Here is a 22,960-nt window from a genome sequence, read left to right as displayed (position 1 = left end):
TGATGACAGAGTACATTTTCTTATAACAGCTAGTTTGCTTGTTGCCCCCGTTTTAGACATGGGGGATGGGCAGGTGATATGGAGAATGAACCAGCCTTGTGAGTCTGACAAATGTGAAGGTCCAAATTCTGGCTCTGTTCCTATTAGCTGTTTGCACTTACCTAGGTGAATGTTCTGAATCTCAGTTTCTTTATCTCAAAAATGTCTATAATGATATTTATCAAATATGATGTTATAATGATTTTAAAACTTCGCCTATGTGAAAATATCTAGCAAGAGCCAGGAATCTAGTGTGCCTATTAAAAATTAACATAGGCATCCCCCCAACCACTCAATTTTGGGAAAAGTCAATGAAATGCAATGTGTGATGTGAATGGAAGATAAAAGATACTGAATGACTTTTCTGCCTTTCACTCTCCTTCCCCATGTTTCCAACTTACGCAATATTAGAGTAAAAGGATCAAGTTCCTTACACTACTAATGCAACCACCAGTGTCTAACATGTTAAAAAGTAATTGAAAGTCTTGTTACACATCTGATACATGGCAGGTGGGGAGAGGATAATTCACATGGGTTTGGCTCAGTTTTAGCAAAAGCCGACACAGACCTTGTAAACAGCTACCATATTCAGAGAAGATCAAGAAAATGAACTTTAGGAAATCTCTGTAAAGTATTAAATTTCTATGAAATGCAATTATCTAAATCACTTAGAAAGGCACAAAGTAAACTGTATATTCCACAACTTAAATATATGCATTTCAGCCCTCATTTTTTAAGGCCAAAGTAGAATTTGTCTTTGTTTGGGAGTTATCCAGACATAAACTGTGATGAGTTGAAAGGAAAGTAGCAATGATAATTTTACATTCATCTTTCTAATTCAGCTTCACACCTCGAAACCAAGTCACCATAGTTAGCCACTTTGATATATATTTCTTAATTCAGTGTCATTTTCCTTGGCATTTTGCCTTCATATTACTGTTCAAGTTTTACCCTTATGAGTGACTATCATATTTCCCATTTTTTGTCCAGGTTTTGTTTGTGAAGTTAAACTTTAATATTAGCATTTTGCCTCAAATCTTGGCAAGTCAAATCACTGCTTTAAGAACCTGCCAATGCTGCTGAATTTCCTTTTCAGTGTGACAATCTTGAATATGCTTCGATCCTTTGCAAAAACTTAATCTTTTATTTTTAGGTTAAAAAGTGTGACCATGTCAAAAAGACTTAAGAGTCAACCAGAAGAATCTCTCACTGACCAAGGAAAGAATGATGGATATAGATCATCACCACTTTGCAATCTTTAATGGAAAAAAAATGAATTGAAGCGATGGCCATTGATGGCTGCTAAAATCATTGAGTGAAAAGCTGATGGAGAATTTAATAATGGATGGATCAGCCCCAACAACATCTAATCCCATCAACCAATCCTAACATCACCCAAAGAGAGGAAGGCAGAACTTAAGTGTCTATTGATGGTGATAGAATGTCACCACCACACCTATGAGGCATTCCAGTCAAAAAAAGTCTAGCTTGAATCTGATCAAGCCACTAGATCTAGCTACTAGTTTATGGGCAGACAGGAGGATATGTAAAGGATCATTATAGGGATTCAAACAGCACAATCAAGAGTGTAAATAGCAAGAATGTGAGTAGCTCCATAGGACATATGCCCCAGTTCTTTCTACATTTGCAAAATTCAAAAACAAATGTGTTAAAGATACTTAAGACATATCAACCAAATGCTGTATCTGGACCTTGCTTGGATCCTGATTTGAACAAATCATACAATCAAGGGGAAATTTAAGTACTGACTGGATATTTGGTGTTTTAGGTGTGATAATAATATTCTCTTGGTCTTCTTATAAAATGAGTACTTATCTTTTAGGCATAAACATTGATGTATTTTCAGAAGAAAATAATATGATATCTAAGATTTGCTTCAAGATAGATGGAACAAGCTTTGTCCCTTCATTGATGATTGTTGAAGCATGGGTACACGAAGGTACATTTTACTCCTCTCTCTACTTTCCTTTATGTTTTAAGTCTTTTCCATAATATAAATAAAAGAAAGAATAAAGAGACCAATGCCTAGTGAATGGTTTGCCTCTTTCTCTGTCCCCTCCCACAAAGCAGACTATATATATATCACTGACACGAAACTACAGTCCTATACCTTTACAGAAATATTTATTATTCTCTAGTGCTTTCTCCAATATTTTCCCTATATTCCATAAGGAGATAAATGGGTCATATATGAGATGTCAAAAGAAATTGCCTTCCTTTGCAATCACTTCCAACTTCCACTAGTACAAAAATCCAAGTGAGTGCTAAAAGGGAAATGCCTTGTGACAAGGTCAAACAAGACAGATGAGAAATATGGCTCGTGAAGAAAAACTAACAGGTGCATGTTTTATTGGCATGATAAACGTGGAGAAAACAGATGTGGATTCCCATATAACATCATACTAAACGATTTAGAGTACATTTTCCCCCAAAGAAGCTTTTTCCCTAGCTCCTATTCTTGTCATTCTGATTGCAACTTCTGTAAGCCTCTTAGGGACTGGGGCAAAAGAGTTTGTGAAGATTCTATTTTTGCAGGAAATTTATAGAACCTGAGGCATGACCCCTATTGAAGCAGGCAAACCTGTTTGTTGAGGAAGAAGGGGCAAAAGTCAGACTGACACCAACCTAGGCTTCTATGCCGGGCAAAGGGGGCTGATGGAACCAACCAGCCAGTACAGCTGCCAAAGCAAACTGACTCAACCCTCACCCAAAATTCTAGAAAGTATTGGAAGGAATGCCAGCAAGGTTATGGGGCTTTGTTTGTTTGGGGTTTGTTCATTTCTTTTTGCCATACCTACTTGCGATCATGTCCAGGAAAGGCTTGAGTGTCATGAAGAATCAGTTACAATTATGGAGTTCCTCTTAGGCTCATCTTTGAAGCTATCATTTCAGAGCTATAAGTGGACTAATGTGAGATCATCTAAATTAAACAGTGTGTTCTGTGTTCTATCAACCTTCACATCCTCAGATCTCAGCACAGTGCCTGAGATCACATTTGTTTCTCAATAGATGATAGTACAAATGAACTAAGCAGGAAGGGGGAACGTTTGCTAGATTGTTTCTATGGGTGATTGACAGGAAAAGACTTGTTTTAAGAATCCATGCCTCAGATGTTCAGAATGCACCCTCTCATTACTTTCATCCAAATGCTCCACAGGTCCACACAACTGGGTACAAATTTTCCTCATCTCCCACTTGGACAATACAATCTCGTTGTCTTCTAACTGGTCTCCTCCTCCCTCCAGGTCCCCTTCCCCTTTGACTCCATCTACCTCACAAACCTGAGTAATTTCTAAACTAATCTGATTGCACCACTGTCCCCCACAATACCTTGCAGTGTCTTCTGTCACCCTTACAGGTTGCGTTACCCTACCTTCATTCCTTCTGGAGTCTCAAACAGTTCCCACATGAGTGAAGTTCAGCATTCATCACCCAGGAGTGAAGCAGTTGAATTGCTTACTGGACAGTCCCTCTATTTGCCACGTCTCCTAATGGTACAAATGATTTCTGCTGACTGAGATTTACAAGAAAGACTGGGAGGGATTACTTAAACATATGCTGAGATTTTTCTTTAGCAATTGAGTACAGCACAAATGCCCTCAAGTGCTTAACAATATTAGATTGTAATCTTTAAAAAAAGAAAACAAAAACATTAAGCTGACTGTGGTAATATTGAGGAAATGCTGCATTATTAAACTTTTAAAAAGCTCTTGCTAGGATTCATTTTAGTCAACCCCCCACACACCAAAATGTGTTCAAGCTTGTGTACTTGTTTTTGTCTGTACTGATAGATTTAGAATCTATTAGCTAGTGAATTAGCTTGGATGCTCAGAGTAGCTCATCAAGACACAGACTTGTATCATGGCATTTGTAGACAGAGTCCATAGCACAGTCATATTTCCGGCAGAGACAGGCTCATTCTGGTTCATTGCCCAGGAAGGGATATAAAAAGGGAGGAGACCCGAAGGTGGCCTTTCACTGGACCCGGGCAAAGCTCAGCAGAGGGAGCCAGCAGTGGGTCCTGAACTCCCTCGATTCCAACTGTGGATAAGGAAAGATAAAAAGGTTGAGAAGTAACCAGAACAATGCGGTAACTACCTTCCAACACTATACAACTCAAATTCTCCAGAATCTCCTTCTTCTAATCCTTTCATAAACTACTTACTGTGGCAAGCTACTTAACTACTCAAATACCTTTAATACGTTCCTGCTAATTACAGAACAAAGCCCCACAGTTCTCTGCCTGATATTCAAGCTTGCACCTTCTCTTCTCACCAGGATAATCCAATTTTATTTCCTCAACCTGGAGTGTATACCTTCTTCAAGATCTTCTACATGAAGTCTTCAGCTACTCTAAACAACACTGCTCTGCCTTCTCTCTGAAAATCAGGGTTTAACTGATTAATGTGTGCATGCATGTCTTAACATCGAAACCATAAACTCCTTGAAGGCAAGGGTTTCAAGTAAAAAGAATACCACACTAAGAATCAATCTAGCTCAGCTTTGCCACTTACTTGGGCTGTGCCCTTGAACAATTTACTTACTTACCCTGCAACTTATTTTAGTCATATGGAAATAATCCTGCATATCCTGAAGACCTCTCAGAGTTGCTGACAATCACGTTAGTAAAGAAGTACCAAAGTAGTTTATCAACCAAAATATTGCCGTGCAGTTTTGTGACATATTAGAAATACCTACACACACACACATACATTCACACACTTATAATTAGTATACCATAGAGCAAACTACCAGGAAGCTAATGTTAGAATTAGCCACACGTTCTATTTTCTTCAGCTTGGAAGTTTGCCAACAACATCACCAGCTAGAATTGAGTTTCAGAAGGTCACTGACTAACACTTTACTTGACAAAGAAGATTCTGGATAAATGTTTGATGAATAAATGAATAAAGAAATCATATGAAAAAGAGTTTATTACAGTTATCTGCTACATTCTAAAACCATAGACATCCTGGCAAATTGTACACCACCCTGCAGATTTCATAAAGTGCCATGTTCTAATTATCTAAGAAACTAACATTATGTATCAGAGGACACTAAAGAAGCCCAATATCCCTGTTAGAACTTTGTTCCTTGAGAAAAAAATTACAGATTATGTGTCACATTTAAAGTACAACATTATATCAGTAGGTCAAGATGTGCTTTGGGAGAATGGCTGACAAAGCATAGTGTCAACATAGCATTCAACTCCAGACCTAGATTAAAGGTTAATAGAACAGGGCAGGTGATGGTGGTGCAGTGGCAGAGTTCTCACCTGCCATGCCAGAGACCCAGGTTCAATTCCCAATGCCTGCCTATGTTAAAAAAACAAAAAAAGTTAATAGAACAGAAATTGTGTCCAATATGGCCTATGGCAATGGAACTGGGCTCAGCTACAAATCTGACATACAACCTCTTCAACAATCTCATCAGAGTATCTCCTGGGCCATAATTCACATAAAATATAAAGTTGGAAATGGCAGCCAGCCACACTGCCCTAGAATTACATCATATGTATTCATTTAAGTCAATGTAACCAGAAATGAGGCCCCTTATCCTGGACATATGCAGAAAAATAGATGAGTGCAGGTAGGTTGTCCTCAAATAGTTCTAAAGAGTAAGCTGAAAGAAGGCAGAAGACCTATAATGTCTCACTGATAACAGCTTCTATTCAAACAAATATGTATTGAGCATCAACTGTTTGCTGGACTATGGGGGTAAAAGTTAGGAATAAAAATGATTCCATTGAGGGTGCAAGGGTAGTTCAGTGATAAAATTCTTGCCTGCCATGCGGGAGACCTGGGTGTAATTCCTGGTCCATGCACTTTCCAAAAAACAAACAAGCATAAAAAAACAAATAAAAATTCAACAAATGACACTGCAATAACGGAATACTTACAAGGAAAAATAATGCAATATGAGCCTGCCATTCAGCATACAAAAAAAAAAATTCAGTTATAGTCCATGCCCTTAAGAAGATGACAGTCTCATAGGAGGGAAGACAGAAATGCTAACCAGAACGTTTTGATTAATATGATAAATAATCAATAGAGATAGGTGTTCCTAACAACCTCTTGCAAGGGTGGTCATGCAGGGGCACAGTTGTGGACTGGCCAAGGGCAAACCAGCAACGGGAACTTCAAACCTTTCAAAGGATGGCTGCTGCCAAGAATTCCATGAGGTCATAGTAGGACACCACCTTCAGAAAGCCAGAGAACATAAAAACCACACAGTAACATGTAGGCTTTACATTTGAATTTAATTAATAACCCCTGATTACCATGCCCAGTGCTGGCCGTACCCACTGATGTTCGTTTGGCTTTGCTGGCTCAGATGCTCAACTACCAAGGCTATGGAGCAATCAGGGAAACCAACCTGTAAGTAAATAATTATGTACAATAAATGGTCATGTTATAACCCATTTAATTTCTCACACCGAGACTCAAGGGATGAGAATTATTAACCTCACCCTATAGATGAGGAATTGTGGCCCAGCTGGGTGAAGTAATTGCCCAGCATCACCCAGTTGGTGTGTAGAGTGAGAACTCATTCAGCAGAGCTTCTGGCTCAAGTTCAGAATGCTTTCACTGAGAGCAACTTGACCCTCAGCAAACATGCAAACAGTATCTCTTGTGCCTTCTCCCTCGAACTGTGTGCTGATTATCAACTCCTGAAAAGTCACAAAGCCACATAAAACCAGGTTACCCTTTCCAGTACTTTCTTCAGATCTGGCTCCTTAGCTTTTATCCCATCAATGCTCCTCTCCTAGTGCTCTGCCCTCATAAAGTTCCACCATTGGAACACATGAGTATTTGAGTTTAAGACGGTAAACTGAGCAGATACATATTTATCATGTCCTTCCTGGGAACCCAATATACTTGTGGTCAAGGAAAAAATAGCTAACAAAAGTGGGAGGCCTTAAGGAGATGAGAGATTTTGCAAATGTTCTGGAAGTTAAAAGCATTGATGGAATAAAACTGCAGACTCCTTGATTTCATAGGTGTAGCAACCAAAGAACCAGAGAGTCTTCATGAGTCTTAACATGTCAGCATGGCAGGAAGGAGAACGTAGGAGAGAAGGAGGGTAGGAGGGTTGGAAGGAGAAGAAAGGTAGAGAACAGGGAGATTTATGGGGAAAGGAACTACCTCCAGCCTTACTTTTTCATCTAAGATGTTTCAAAGCAATAAGATTATGTCACTGTCATAATAAAATTGGAGGGCCATTCTCTAAACAAAATGAGCAAATTGTCTGAGAAGATTTAGAGTGACTAATGGGTGCATGAATGCCCAAATAAAATTACTAGGCATTCAAGTACATACGTTTGCTTTATAGGATGGCCCATCAGGTGACAATCTCCGGACACATACATGGAGCTCCCAGGCTGTCTCTCTGTGGCCCCATTCTTACCCAAAAGCTAAGACATTTGAGACAAGCCTGAAACATGAACTAGAAATACCAAAATAAGAAAAAAGGACAAACAAAAACAAAACAAAACAGAGGAAGCAGAAACAATTTAGGAACCAAAAGGAAATTTCAAAATAGCTTAATTGTTATCATCAGAAAGTTGGCATCATGATATTCAAGAATACATTTATGTTCATAAGACAAAAATAGGTATCTTTGGAAAAGGAACAAGAAGGAGCTTTTGGAAACTAAAGTTATGATTGCCAAAATAAAACATTTCACAGGATGGTAGATAAGGTATAGGAAATCTCACAGTTTATAAAGCAAAAAACACAAGTGCCCCCAAAATTATGCTTTATTTTTTATATAATTATCTCATCCTGCAATCACATTATTTGCTTACTTGTCTATTTTCTGTGTACTCCCCAAAATATAAGGTGCTCAATGAGTATTTGTGAAATTAAAATAAGTGAAAACACAAAGAGACAATATGAAGCAAGATAAGAAATAGAAGAATCATGGGATATTCAATGCTTGATTAATAAGAATTTTAGATAGAATCATGAGAAAAAGAAGAGAGCAAGAAATTTTTGATGAAAAAATTAAGAGAATTTCCCAGAGGTGACAGGGAAATACAAAAACCCCAAAGAACTTGAACAATGACAAGAATTCATGGGGGAAAAAAAAGACACCTTTTTAGAAAAATGATTGTAAAATTTCAGAATACTAACAAAAAAGGGAATACTCTAAAATCAACCATGGGGATAGAAGTGGTGGAGGTTAGGGGAGGAAAGTATAACACAAAAAGAACAAGAATCAAACTCACATCAGACTTGTCATCAACAACAGTTGATGTGGAGCCAGAGTGAAAACTCAAGACATTTTAGCCATTACACAGTAGCATAACAGGTAGATAAAATGAGCATTGACTCTGGAGACAACTGCCTGGATTCAAATTTGACTCTATGATTTAACAGCTGTTGTGTCTTTGAGTAAATGACCCAACTTGTCTATGCCCCAGTTTCCTTATCAGTAAAATGAAGATCATAACTCCTAGCTCAAAGTGCTGCTATTAGGATGAAATGAATTAATTTAATTTGGGGGACAACCCTGAAGGACAGTGGTGAGGGGAAATCCTCCTAGTCAGCAGAACTTTGAGCAATACACCTGGTTGTTCATTTTGCTTGGAAGGTGGAACAGCCAGAATTGCATTTGTATGTGGATTCATGGGCTGTCACCAATGGTTTGGCTGGATGGTCAGGGACTTGGAAGGAATATGATTGGAAAATTGGTGAAAAAAAGGTCTGGGGAAGAGATATGTGGATAGAACTTTCTAAGCGAGAACAAAAAGATATTTGTGTCCCATATGAATGCTCACAATAGGACAACTTCAGCAGATGAAGATTTTAATAATCAAGTGGGTAAGATGACCTGTTCTGTGGATACCAGTCATTCTATTTCCCCAGCCACTCCCGTCATTACCCAATGGACTCATGAACAAAGTGGCCATGGTGGAACTGATGGAGGTTATGCCTGAGCTCAGCAACATGGACTTCTACTCACAAAGACCGACCTGGCTACAGTCACTGCTGAATGCTCAATCTGCCTGCAGCAGAGACCCACACTCAGTTCCTGCTATGGCACCATTCCGTTAGGTGATTAGCTTGCTACCTGGTGGCAGGTAGTTTACATTGGATCATTTCCATCATTGAAGGGGCAGTGATTTGTTCTAACTGGAAAAGACACATACTCCAGATATGGGATAGCCTTCCCTGCATGCAATGGTTCTGCCAAAACTACCTCTGTAGACTTATAGAATGTCATGAAATTCTCTGATCTTACCATGTTCCCCTTCATCAGAGGCAGCTAGTTGATAGAAGAGTGGAATGGTCTTTTAAAGAATCAATTGCAGTGCCAACGAGGTGGCAATACTTGCAGGGCTGGGGCAATGTTCTCCAGGAGGCTGTGTTTGCTCTAAATCAGTGTCCACTCTATGGTGCTCTTTCTCCCATAGCCTGGAGTCATGGGTACAGGAATCAAGGGTTGGAAATGGGAGTGGCACCACTCACTATTACCCTTAGTGATCCACTAGAAACCTTTTTGCCTCCTATCCCTGCAGTTTTAACTCTGCTGGTCTGCAGTCCTAGTTCCAAAAGGAGGAATGCTTCCACTAGGAAACACAATGATTCCATTGATTTGGAAGTTAAGACTTCCACCAAGACATTTTCATCTTCTCATAATTCTGAACCAACAGGTAAATAAGGATATTACTGTACTGGCTGGGGTGATTGAACCTGACTATGAAGGGGAAGTAGGACTGCAACTATACAATGGCGGTAAAGAAGAGTTTGCCTGGTATATAAGAGATAGGACATCTCTTAGTATTACCAGGCCCTGTGATCCTGTGATTAAAGTCAATGGGCAATTGCAAAACATCAATCCAGGTAGGAGTACCAATGGTCCAGAAACTTCAGGAATGAAGGTTTGTGTCACCCTACCAGGCAAAGAGCCACAGCCAGGTGACATGTTTGCTGAGGGTAAAGGGAAAATGGAATGGGTTGTAGAACAAGGTAAATATGTACTATGACCATGTGACCAGTTACAGAAATGAAGACCCTAATAGTATGAATATTTCTTCTTTGTTTTATAATGAGTATGTAGGTATAGGTACTTAAAACAAATATCTTTGTTTTCTCCCCTATCTTATCCCCTTATCATATGATGCAAGTTGTATTAGTTCATGTCATAGTATTTAAGTTATAGGATATCAAGTTTAAGAGTGAATATTACCTAAGGACTTGTACCCTATTCTGGAAAGATTTAGCATATTTCTGGTTTTATGCAGGGCAGTTAGGGTGAGTATTGTTAGGTGAAAAATAATCCATTATTGTCTTATTTAGTGATTAAGTATCGCTTATGGTGATGTTTATAGCTGCCAAGTTGACAAGGGGAGAACTGTGATGCTTAAGTTCGTGTGTCAACTTGGCCAGGTAATGGTGCCTGGTTGTTTGGTCAAGCAAACATATTGGCCTAACTTACTGTGAGGACATTTTGTGGACTTAAATCATCAGTAAATTGATTGCATCTATGGCTGTTTACAATGGAGGAAATTGCCTTTAGCAGTAAGAGACATTTAATCTAAACTACTGAAGGCTTTAAAAGGAGAAGTGATGACTTCAGCAGTCAGAAGAGAGAATTTTCATCCATACTTCAGCCAGCAGCTTCTCCTGAGGAATTCATTGAAAACCTTCACTGAAGTTCCCAGTTTGCAGCCTGCCCTGTGGAATTTGGACTCGTGCGTCTCCACAGTTGTGTGAGACAATTTTATAAAATCTCATAATATTTACAGATCTCTCCTGTCAGTTCTCTTTCCCTAGAGAATCCTGACTAAAGCAGGGGGAAATTGTGAAGGAAACCAAAAATTATACAATAAAGGCTGAAATCATAGCACACTGCTATATTCTTTAGTGGTGAATAAGTGCATTAACATAATAGCATAAATGCTCCCCATTAGCCAACATCCTAAGTCAACTTGAAGATTATACACAGGAGAAAATTTTTGTTATAGGACAGAACGTGAATGGCATCAATGTTGACAGTATAAAAGTAAAAGTGTTGGAGTCAGATGGAGGGGGAAGGACATTTATGGAAAAAGATGTGAGTGCACTAATAGCTCTTTCTTATAAACTAGAAAATCAAGAGAAATTGTCTATAATTAATGGAATAAGAAATAGAGTATAAAAGGCAATTGACAAAGGAAAAAAGGCAGTAATGTATTTATTTCAGAAGAAGTGAAGAATAGAGATGGGGATATGGGTGAGGTAAATACTTAATACTGATAGCAAGAAGTCAACGGGAAATATCTAAATTAGACATGGTCTCAAGAAAGGAGCATATGTATACTTATATTTAAAGACATGGAGGTTATTTCTAGAAAACACAGGAAGCAATAAAAGTGGCAGCCTCTACGTAGGATATCAAACTAGGATACTTTGCAGGGCAATAATAATAATCTACGTGGGGGAGGGCAATAAATAAATCAAGGGTATGCAGGATGTATAGCCATCCTTGCTAAAAGAGATTGTTTTTAAGAGCTCTTTATTTGGTACAATCAATAAGATGGTCTTGGGAAAATCCATGGAGAAGGGGGCTTGAGGGACATTACAAATATAGCATTTGATATTTGTAATGATGTGTATGCAGTACTTCGATAAATAAAAAACTTATTTTAGAAAACTGAAAGCTGATTTAGGCCATGATACTTATGGGTTTACTAAGAGTTTACTACAGAAACTTAAAATCCTAATAGGATATTCAAGGAATCACAGTGTCTTAAACACTAGCAATGTTATTCTCCAGAGTAAGTGTTGCCTATTATAGGCATACTGATCACGAATAGACATAACGAAGATGTTGACCCATCAATTTACAAGGAATTTTTTTGTTGTTGAACTAAGGGGAAAGTCACATAATATAAACTTAACCACACTACAGTAAACAACTCAGTGACATTTAGCACATTTACAATGTTGTGCAACCACCACCGACATCTAGTTCCAAAACGTGCTCATAATTCCAAAATAAAATCCAGTTGCCATCAAGCAGTTAATCTCCATTTTCTCCTCTCCCCCAGACCCGTATAATCACCAATAGTGAATTGACCTACTCTGGATATTTTATAAAAATGAATTCACAAGCACAAAAAGGAATGAAGTTGTTAAGTATGCAATGATGTGAATGCACCTGTGGGACATTTGGTGAGGCAAATTAAGCCAGGAACAAAAGAGCAAATCTTATATGATAACATTTAGAAAACTTATAAGAAAACTGGGGCAGATCGGAAACTCTTATAGCAGTCGCTTTTAGTCAAAAGTGGTAACTATTATTTCTGGATTTTGAGAAGGTGTTTTATATATGTATGGCCTGGTATTTAGAGATAAGAATGAATCTGATTGGGTCAGGATTAAGGTAATTCAGAATACAGGGGTAAGGGAGATATCACCTATATTTTAGAACTTCACCTACTCTTTGATACCAAAGGAAGAAAGGTTTATTATGTCTAAAACCTAAATTTTCTGCAGCACATAATCTACCTCAACCTGTCTGGATAGATCATTTAAACAATCCAAACACAGGAAGCCCAGAATAAGAATGAGAGCCTTTAATCCTGTATAGCTTAATATAATGCCTGGATACATCCAAGAGTATATTAAGCAGATAATGAAAAAGTATTATAAAAGTCCCTTGAGGGATAGGAGAAAAATTATGGAACTATTAAACTTTACCACTGGGGAAACCCTAGATACTGTGCCAAATATTAGGGACACCCGAATCAATAGGTGAAGCCCTTGATCTTGAGGCTTGCTCTTGTGAAGCTTATGTCTATAGCACAGATGCTTAGCCTACTATAGGCAAGCCTAAGAGTTACTTCCAGAGGGCCTCTTTTGTTGCTCAGATGTGGCCTCTCTGTCTTTCAGCCCAACTCTGCAAGTGAAACCATTGCCTTACCTCCTACATGGGACATGACATCCAGGGATGAAAGTATCCCTGGCAGCATGAGAAATAACTCCCAGGGATGACCCTAGCCCTGGCACCATGGGATCAACAATGCCATCTTGACAAAAAGGGGTATCAGTGGCTGAGAGAGTTCAAATAGAGTAGAGAGGCTACACTGGAGGCCACTCTTATGCATGCTTTAGTTAGACATTGCTACCTACCATAACTTGCCAAACCCCAATCAATACCATTCCTGCCAATCCTAAAGAATTCCTAGGCCATTACATAATAGTCTACAAAGGTTCCATGCACTAGGGTAACTTTCCAAAACCTGCAACTTCTGGATGGGTCCCTGGACCAGGAAAGTCCTGAAATGCAGTGGAATCAGGCTTTCTAGAATATCAACTAGTTCCATCCCCCATCCCATATTATCAACAGCCCCTTCCAACATTAAAAAATTAGAATAGATATTGCCCAAATAGGACTAGAGTGGGAGAAAGATCAAAGGTGATGGTGGAGTTATACAGAGAACTTCATGTTTAACAAATGAGTATGAGTGCTGTATCATTCTGCTGATACTTCTTTTAGTCTCCAGTATCTTAGAGGAGCTAGAAATAAAAACCTAAAAGTGTGGAATTGCAACCCATACCAAACTCTGAAATCTGTTCTGCAAATAATTTCTGTGCTGTACATTGTAATTTGTTACTTTTATGTATCCATGTTATTTAAAGAGAAGGAGGAGTGTAACAGAGAAGATAGGATTTAACAAATGAGTATGACTGTTGAATCATTATATTGATATTTCTGTTGGTCTCCAGTGTCTTGGAGTAGCTAGAAGGAAAAACATGAAATTGTGGAACTGTAATCCATACCAAACTTTGAAACCTATTCTATAACTACTTGTTACAAAGTACTTTGAAATTTATTACTTTTTCATATATATGTTATATTTCACAATTTAAAAAATGTTAAAAAATGAATTCACAAATATGTGACCTTTTTTTGCAGGCTGTCTCCATGTGATGGAAAAATATGGTTGGAAGCAGCTCTGGAATGATAATCTTTCAGCATCACAACTCTGACCAAGAGAGTCCTCACCCCTAGCGCTATTCGAAAAGTCCTGGTACATGATTGCTCAATGTAGGTCACATGTCCACATCTTAGATTCATCACCAAGGTCAGGAGAGTTAGTTCCTTTGATTGATCCCATTGTTCAGGACAGTTTGGTTGGCTAAACCTGCCAGAATGCAACATAGCAGAAAGGGGTTGAATTTTCCAAAGGGGATTTATTAGGTCAGAAATTTATAGTTCTAGGGCCATAAAAATGTCCAAACTAAGGCATTGACAACAGGATACCTTCACTGGAGAAAGGCAGATAGTGTCTGGGAGTCCGGGGTTCCTCTGTCACATGGGAAGGCATTAGACCTTCTCTCCAGTTAGGTTTTATAAGGGCCCTCTCAGCTCCTATGGGTCCTTCTGGCTTCTCCCGGGATGTTTCTTTCTCTCTTAGCTTCTCTCAGCCCTGAACTTTCTTTCCAAAATATTTCTCCATTAAAAGACTCCGGCAAGGGATTAAGACCCATCTTGAAAGGATAGGGTCATATCTCCATGGGAACTATCTAATCAAAAGGTCCCATCCAGCTCTACTTCCAGAATTGGATTAAAAGAACATGGTGTTTTGGGGGGATGCATAACAGTTTCAAACCAGCACACAGGGCATGTTACCAGGAAAAGTAGGTAACACTGACAGTATCATAAGCCAGGCAGCCACCCCAATTTGAGCATATAACAAGGCCCAACAACATTTAGGTTTCATGTTTGGGTTCTTATCGTTAATGATACCCACAGAACTATGTACTGGTTCAAACAGAAATCACTTTCAGCTAGCTAGATTTAAAAGGGGGGAGATTTATTACAGTATTATTTGGCCTACATGGTGATTGGAAAAAAGCACCCACAGCACCCAAATTGACACATTTCAGAGAGATTAATTGGCTCTCAATATGAATTCAAAATTCCTGGGGAAGATACCTACTCTTCACTAAGTTACCTGTGACCAGGGGGTCACAACCTGAAAAAGGCAACAAAGAAATGGAGAGTCTAAAGCTAGAATTGACAGTGGTCATTCACCCTCTGTTAACCCAATGGCAGACACGAAGGCCATGATTTTATGAAGTAATTAACTTCATTATTTGACAATTCTCTTGTTAGAAATTTATAGCATAGCTTTGGAGTTAATTCTGAGCTCATGTCTTAACTGACTCAAGTAGCTTGGATTGAGCTCTTTGTCTCTTGAATCAGTTACAGCTGATTCAACCACCAAAGCCACCCATGTGGAATTCTATGCCCTTTGACAAGTTCTTTAGTTTCTCTGAGATTCAGTTTCCTCACCTGTAAAATAACGTTAATAATAGAACCTTTCTCATAGGAGTATTATGAGGATTAAATGAGATGCACTAATTTAAGTACTCTGCTTAGTGCTGAACACAACTGTTTGAGAAATAGCTATTATTTGTGTTTTAATTATTAATATCACTTACAATAAATTAAGCTAAAACATACCTAACTTCATTTTTTTACCTACTGAGCCATATTCTATGGTCTGCAGCAACACAGACCAGGGCTGCCTCTTTCGCATGACAGCCCTTCAAAGATTTGAAACCAGATTTCTCCCCTGTTTAGAATAACTGCCAGGTATGGAGCAATATAGGCCAAAAAGGCAGCTTTTGGAGCTAAGGACATGAGGTCTGATCTTTAAAAAACTGTGTACCACTTTTAGGGCCCTAGACTATGCTTACTTTCTCTGAAATTCAGATTTCTCATCTGGGTACTGAAAGCAATTATATAACTCTGATGAGTTTAAGAGCTGAATGAGATAATACCAGCAGTGTTCCAGTATTGGAGTAGGCCCTATATAATACATTTTATTTTGTCAGGAAAAAAAGGTGATGACTCAATGTTTGACTATGATGAACAGTGAATCGTGGATGCATTATAAACAGGTAAAGATAGGACCAGAAAGCATTAGAATTATCTTATCATCTGCAAAACTTCCCAGTTCCTTTGTCCATTTATTCAGAGCCCTATTCTCTGCTGAGGACAGTCATGATGACTGATTGTAGTTTGAAATGTTATCACTCCAATTAACATGATTGCATTTTAATTGGGATATATAATGGTAGCTATTGCCAGGTCTGGAGTAGGATATTGGGAGAGGAAGCCCTAGGCAGAAAGAACCAATAATAATATGTAAATTGGTGGCTTTCAAATTTTATGTGTATCAGAATCATTTGATTTAGTAAATCTGGACAGGATCATCCCCAGGTGATTATGACGAAAACCAGAATTTGAAAATCAATGTTGTTAAGTCAGTGGTTCTCAATGTCAAGGGCCCCACTAGAGTCATCTGTGACATTTTAAAATATACAAGCCCAGGCATCACTCTCCAAAATAGTTTTGATTGGCCTGGGGTGGGTCCTAGGCAAAGACATTTTTTTTAAGTCCCCAGGAGATTCTGATGTTCAGCCAAAGTTGAAGATCACTGTTGCGTGTCTTTCTGCACCCAAGTAGGCCAGGATGAGTGATAAGTGGGGACCAAGTAATGCAGTCCTCCAACAGATTTCCAAATTGCTGGACCCACCTGTCAAAGTCAAAGTCCCTTTTGAAAGAATGTTCCACCTCTCCGTGGTAAGTTGCATATTTACAGCTATTTCCTCTGTTCATTGCCAGGCCTGAGACATTGTTGAGTGCTACAGAGGAGCTGTTATGCTTCTCTCCAGGTGGGTAAAATGATTCTGAAATGTAATTTTCTGAGTACAATAAAGCAGAATGCATTATATATGTATAAATTAGTAGTCATAATAATAATGAAGCTTCAAAAAACACTTACTAAAAATGGTGTGACTTTCAAAGAGGCGAAAGCAATTTAATGTAAGGGTAAATTACTATTCCAGTGTAGAGATCTGTTGGTGTGGCTTCTATTGATAATAATGCTAGTTACATATGCTTATTCAGTAGGCATGGTAATCAAACACTACACTTAAAGGGTGACTTAAATTGTACCCCACATAGTTGGGCAACATTCTGCTTCCAAGAGTTATTCATCTGCAATTAAATACTGAAAATCTAAAACCATGTCATTTCAGATTTTTCTAAATCCAAATCAAGGAAGTTTGCTCTTGTCCTTGTTTCCACTTATGAAATATATGAGAAAATAAGGCAGAAGAAAGATGGTCTATTTTTAAAAAGTTAACTGTATGTGTTACCTGGACTCGCCTGTGCACATGAAACAAACACTCAATGTATCTTAAGTGCTTTGGGTGAGGTAGAAGCAGAATCTCAGCCTGTAGCCATATCTCAAAATAACCCATAGAAAAGTGAATAAGCAGGCATTGTCATAAGAGAAAGCATAATGGAGCTGGCCTTGCCAAGGCTGGTGAGTCCAGAGAACTAGGTCTCTCAGGATCCAGTGAAGCCATAGAACTCAGGTCGTCTCCTCATGTGTGCTCAGTAGGCTACTTGGGCTGGAAGAACAGCTTCTTCAGCCACCTTTGGCAAAAGAGTGTAGAAGGGACTATCTGGCCAGAACTGCATGTGTACTGGAACAGTAAAGCTGTGCCAAATAAAGCTGCTTTAGGAATCAGCTTCATTCCTCATCTCTCTTTTTCTCATGAATCTCTGCTTTTTCTTCATGTCTGCTTTACTCTCCTCTAATTACTGACTTTTCAACTCATCCCAAATTTAACTGGGATGAGTTTGGCTAATTTCTGTTAGTGCTTTGCACCAGTGATCCCATGAATTATCAGCCAGCCAATAGATGGGTTCCCTGGTCTATTTTGAGGGCTATCCCTGCACAAACAAATAGACCAGTCCTGGTTTCTGAAGCAGGGATCTGTGGATAAAGTAGAGTCATCTAGAATGAGAAGTTGGGTGTAGTGGGCACCCTGTTTGATATGCTCTTAAAACCACTCCTGCTCTTTTCTAATTCTGCTATTCCTAACCAAAAAAACACCCTAATCTATATGACTTTTCAGTTTCTTCTCATACATGCTTCCTATTGCCTTCTCAGCCTTATACCCTCCCTCTCTTATTTTTTTCTATGTCTTTCATATTTTCTTTCCTCTACGTCAACTGCCTTTTTCCGTTTTTGCAGTTCAAACATTCAGTAAAGAGGATCTGTTTGATCCAGATGGTATTGTCCCTATTTGGCAAAGGTCTCCCTTTAAAGCCACACCTTAGGCTACTCGTCAACCAATCAATTTGCTATCTTGATCAGTATCTTCCCTTGATCTAAACAATTGAGTCCAAAGTGGAGTGGGTGTCATACGGTCATGTATGTGTACCTTAACATTTCTTCATTTGGCTGGAACCATGAAGAAAAAACACCTCATAAGGAGTTATACTGGTCATTGTTTCAGGGTGTGAACAAGATCAATCAAATTTAAGTAAAAAGGGGTTTTATTAAAAGTTGTTAGCTTTACAGAATCTCAGGTAGGCTCCAAAAACCAGACTTGGATCACATACCATCAGGGATAGAGCAGATTGGAGAAATACCCAACTACTGAGTACTGTTCTAGTAAAACACAACTGCTACGAAATCTGTTGCTCACTCACTAGGCTACTTGGCACTAAGGAAATTCTACGTTGGCTTCACCACAGGACCATCAGATGCCTCTATTACTGGGCTTACCTAGTAGTAATCTGGTCTCACGTCTGGTATCTGCTAGCTCACTGAGTTCATCTCTACTTCCAGGGCTCACATCAGGGATTTATTTGGCAGAAGTAGGATCATGGGTGAAACCTTAGATACAAAGGATTGAGAGGAAAGATATGTTTTAATTTTCTAGCCTCTGTGGTTTCAGAATCAAACTAGTTAATAATTCAAAATGGACTGAAAGAGTCAAAATATAGAATCTATCACGGGAATTCTGATATTTTAACATTCCAGCATCTCTCATTCAATCATTAGAGAGTACTGTAAAGAATGCTTTATTTGGGAAACAGTCAGAGAAGTACTCTCTTGCTGTTCTCCTTCTAATAAATGTGGATTCTCTCCATTGAATTAGTCAGACTTCTAGTTCACTCACTCCTTTCTTCATGGCTTTGCTGAAATTCTTGTAGCATCCTTTGGAAACTCCTGCTTCTTTACCACAAATATGTGCAAAATGCCAAATTTCAAGATCCAGCTTCTACCTCACTTCTTTTAAGATACCTGCCTTCCTTAAGTAATACTATCATATTGTTATCTCTTCTTTAATCCAAAACTCCTTATTCTTTCCCTCAATGAATGATACTGGGTTTATTAGAATTTATCTTTCAGGTACATGTTACACTGTTCTTGCCACCTCATTCACACAATAGAACAGGCATATAGCACTCATACAATTGTTCCTTATGACATAAATATTGATGATTTCAAACACAAGTAACGGGACAAAATCCTTTTAGAGCTATTGGTAAATCAGAACTTTCCCTTTGGCCTGAAATAAAATTTATTCATTTCAAATTAGAATCTTTGGTGTGTCTTAGAAACTTGGAAGAACAAATTAGTCATTTATAAATTTGTAAAAAATTACAAAAACACAGTGGACTGTGTTTTTTGGCAAGTTTCTGACAGCAGTTAGAAGCTTGTCTGTGAAAGGGAAGGGGCTAGTTTTGGGATATGAATGGAGTGTGTGGGAGGGAGATGGTGAAACAGGAGAATTGGGAGGACGAGCTCATTCATGATGAGAGGACAGAAGGAAATAACAGTACGTTCAGCCCTTTTGTCAAACTCTTCCCAGGACTCTCTTATTGCAGAAGAAAAGCACATACGTAGAGAAACTGGGAAGGTGCAACTAAACCTAAGTACAATGAAGACATGACAATGTCATCTATTAATATATTCTGTTCACAGCACCTGGCACAGGGACGTATATGAATAAACCGATTTGTGCATATTGATTGATTATTACCTCATGAACCTAAAATTTGTTATTTCCATTCAAAATTTGGAAAATGGTCTCCATAAACTAGACTGTGTAGTAGAAAGTCATCCAATATAATTCCTTTCATATATTCCTCATGCATATGCATCCTCACTAAACTCTTCCTGCTGTCACTGCTAAACCAGGCCTCCCACTCTCTACCCTACCTTTTCCAAGCCAGGCACACCTGCTACCCTGGGCACTCACTGCTGCCTCCACATCTTGCTGCGTAATGCCATTGTCAACCTCACTGCCTGGCGTGCATGTCATTCTCCTTCACTGGAAGAAGGAATGTTTAATTATTTTTAATCAGTGGACATGGCATCTTGCTAGACAGCGACACTTGGGGGATCCAACACCATCTGCCTTCTACCAGGCGCCAGCTGCTCTGGTGGATGTGGGTAGAACACTTTAGGACATGGCACTTCCGCTGCCAAGCACCGACCAGCCGCTGCCTCGCGGCACGTTCTCCAACGTAAGGCGGCCACTTGGGCTCATTCCCTATCATGGATCGCCTCTCACCCCTGTACCCTCCCACAGCGGTGCTCAGCAGCCCCAGCTCCCAGAACGCTCCCCAATGGGCCTGCCAGGAATAATGGGGTGTCCAAATATAAATGTCATCCTAGCCCAATTGGCCACAGATCCTTCCATCACCATTAGTCCACCTAATGGAGCTGCTGACTTCAGTCCCACAGAGAACCGTTCCCGGCCTCGCAGCAGGCGGACCCGCCGAGAGAAATGTCAGCCAGCTACAAAGAAAGAAAGGAGGGGAATGTCTCTTAGAAAAATCGCCTGGTAGTCCAGGGTGAGCGGTGCCCCGGTGAGTGAGCGCCTGATCATTTGTGCTCTGCATGCTCTCCTCCCAGAGCCATCCCTTCCACCACCTACCCTCCAGGCAGTTCCTCTAGCGGCGCCAACGCGCGCTCCTTGCAAAGCCGCTTTCGTTTGCTGCAAGCGCTGCCGGTTCTGGGGACGCTGGCCACCTACTTCCCAAGGAGCTCGAGGGACTCCCAATTTAATTCCCACACTGAGAATCAAGGCCCCCAGGTTCTTTTCACCCTCCTGCCAGCCCGTTCCTTTGTAAAAAGCCGAATTAAGCGGCTCCAATTTCAGCTTTTATTTTCATGCAAAGTGAAAGATCATCTCCCGGTCCTAGCTGAAGGCAAGATAAAAGCCCCAGCTGAGCCTTCTCCGGGAGTCAGTTTCACCTCCCCCAGGAAAGCAAACTGTTTTTGTGCCTGAGGGAAATTACGGAGACTCACACTTTCATCCAGCGAGGGACAAAAGGGAGGTCAGGTGCTGAATCTACCAGGAATCGGGATGTGTGAAATGTGATTAACCCAGGAAGGAGCCAGACTGAGCGAGGCTGGGGCTTCTCTTGTCTCTGTGTGTTTCCCAGGGTCAGGGCAGGAGGAAGAGTAAACAAAAGCATTAAATAAATATTTTTCCATTTAACCCGCGTGTGAATGCATATTTCACAACTCCAAAAGTACTGATTGAATCGATAGTGCAGCATTAGCCTAAATCACGAATGTGGTGCATATCTGTTGCATTCTCAGCATTTGTGGAAAAAAAGAGGGGAAGGAGAGTTGAGAAGGGGGAGAGGTCCCAGAATGAGCATGAAGCACATTGTGTCCCAGTCCATCAGAAGCACTGTTGAACCTTTTGGGGCCCATCAGATAAGCTCACTTAATGTTATTTCTCAGGCTAAACACAACCCACCAGTGCCTGTAGAATTAAAGTCATCAATAGCTGAGCTCCTGCATTTACAGGAAGACACAAATAAAATCCCTACTGATATGCCCATCAGAGCTAGAAGTTCTCTGTCCCCTTTCAGACAGATTTTCTGTAGGCGCTCTGGGTGGTAAATGAAGCTACAAGTACATTCGTCTCTTCATCTTTTAAATACGTAATGCCAATTTCATTTTCAAGCACTTTGCTTGGAATGCATTTATTATTATGTTAGGGTTCTGTTTCCACCAAACTACCCCCCCCCCCCCCAGTCTCCCTGCTTGGACAACTTGTCTCTGGTGTGAGATGTGGGCTGGAAACAGATACTGTCTGAAATTGACAGGCGGGGTATTAAATAATCACATGAAAAATTCCAGTAAAAATAGAGTCAATTATCAAAAGATTAACACTTTTCAAGACAGGCATGATGCTTTAAAAATATTCTTCAAATGTGAATTATTTAATCCTTTGTGACTAAGGAAATCTTTGTGTGTACTGGGGCAGGAGAGAAGGGGGATGTACAATGGTGAAAAGTAAGAATATAATATATGGCACAGTGAGAACATATAAGTTATAAAACCTATGAGATGGTTGATAACTAAATCAAATCTTGATTACTCTCCTATATGAAGAATTCATAGATATTTTCTCAAATATCCCTAAAGGATTAACATAATAAGCTATCAAGTGCCATTGCAGCTACTTCACAAAAATGTAGTTAAGGCGACACTTATCTAGCAGTGGGAAACACAGTTCTGAGAGAAGGCACTTCATATATTAAAGCTTTAAATAGTTTTCATTTAGGACCCTCTTCACTAAGGAATTGCTGCTCTGGAGGCTGGCAGGGGTCGAGCATTTACCAGTGTTTTTCAGCCAGGCGTAGGAGGGCTTCTTGTGCCTGAGCAGGGCTGATGCTTAAGGCTGAGAAGCAACTCACCTCCTAGTGAGTTTCCACCTGATCCTCTGGAGGCAGAGAGCTGTTGAGATGCACAGAACAAGACTTCCCTAAAGCCAGCTCAAGTGGGATTACCTTGGAGGAGGGCTAATATTGACCTTCAAAATCGAGAAGCACCAATGTCCCCTAGGAGACTTCCCCAGAGGAGCTAAAGCAGATTGCTCCTGATCAATACGCTCTGTTTCTTTATTACTCAACTCCAGCCACGGAGACTTTCAGCGGCCTTTGCACTAGGTAGAGCTCTCTCAAGCAAATGAATCAATTGACTTGCTTTAGAAGAGTTTGCTGAAAGGGCTAGTCCATACAAGAAGGGCAGTTTTGTCTCTCCAGTTGGACTGAAGGTCCACGG

The 22,960-nt window shown here is 39.7% G+C and overlaps 1 protein-coding gene across 6 annotated transcripts in view; it reads left to right on the top strand.

Moving 5' to 3' along the window:
• Nucleotides 1–6,265: 6,265 nt before the first annotated feature.
• The window catches only part of LOC143649489 (uncharacterized), an 81,278-nt gene continuing 64,583 nt past the window's right edge, over nt 6,266–22,960 (top strand). For 3 of the 6 annotated variants that reach the window (XR_013159037.1, XR_013159035.1, XM_077119490.1), the window contains exons 1-4: nt 6,266–6,437; nt 13,969–14,100; nt 15,897–15,962; nt 16,690–16,739. The gene's annotated coding sequence lies outside the window, so the exon portion shown is untranslated. Of the gene's footprint in view, nt 6,438–10,616; nt 10,778–13,968; nt 14,101–15,896; nt 15,963–16,689; nt 16,740–19,742; nt 19,883–22,960 lie in introns of those variants that run through there. The other 3 variants (XR_013159036.1, XM_077119492.1, XM_077119491.1) reach the window with 3 other exon arrangements.

This window comes from Tamandua tetradactyla, chromosome 11 (assembly GCF_023851605.1).
Source record: "Tamandua tetradactyla isolate mTamTet1 chromosome 11, mTamTet1.pri, whole genome shotgun sequence".
Taxonomy (NCBI): Eukaryota; Metazoa; Chordata; class Mammalia; order Pilosa; family Myrmecophagidae; genus Tamandua; species Tamandua tetradactyla.
The sequence above is the reverse complement of the archived record's forward strand: the minus strand, read 5'-3'. Positions and strand labels throughout refer to the sequence as shown.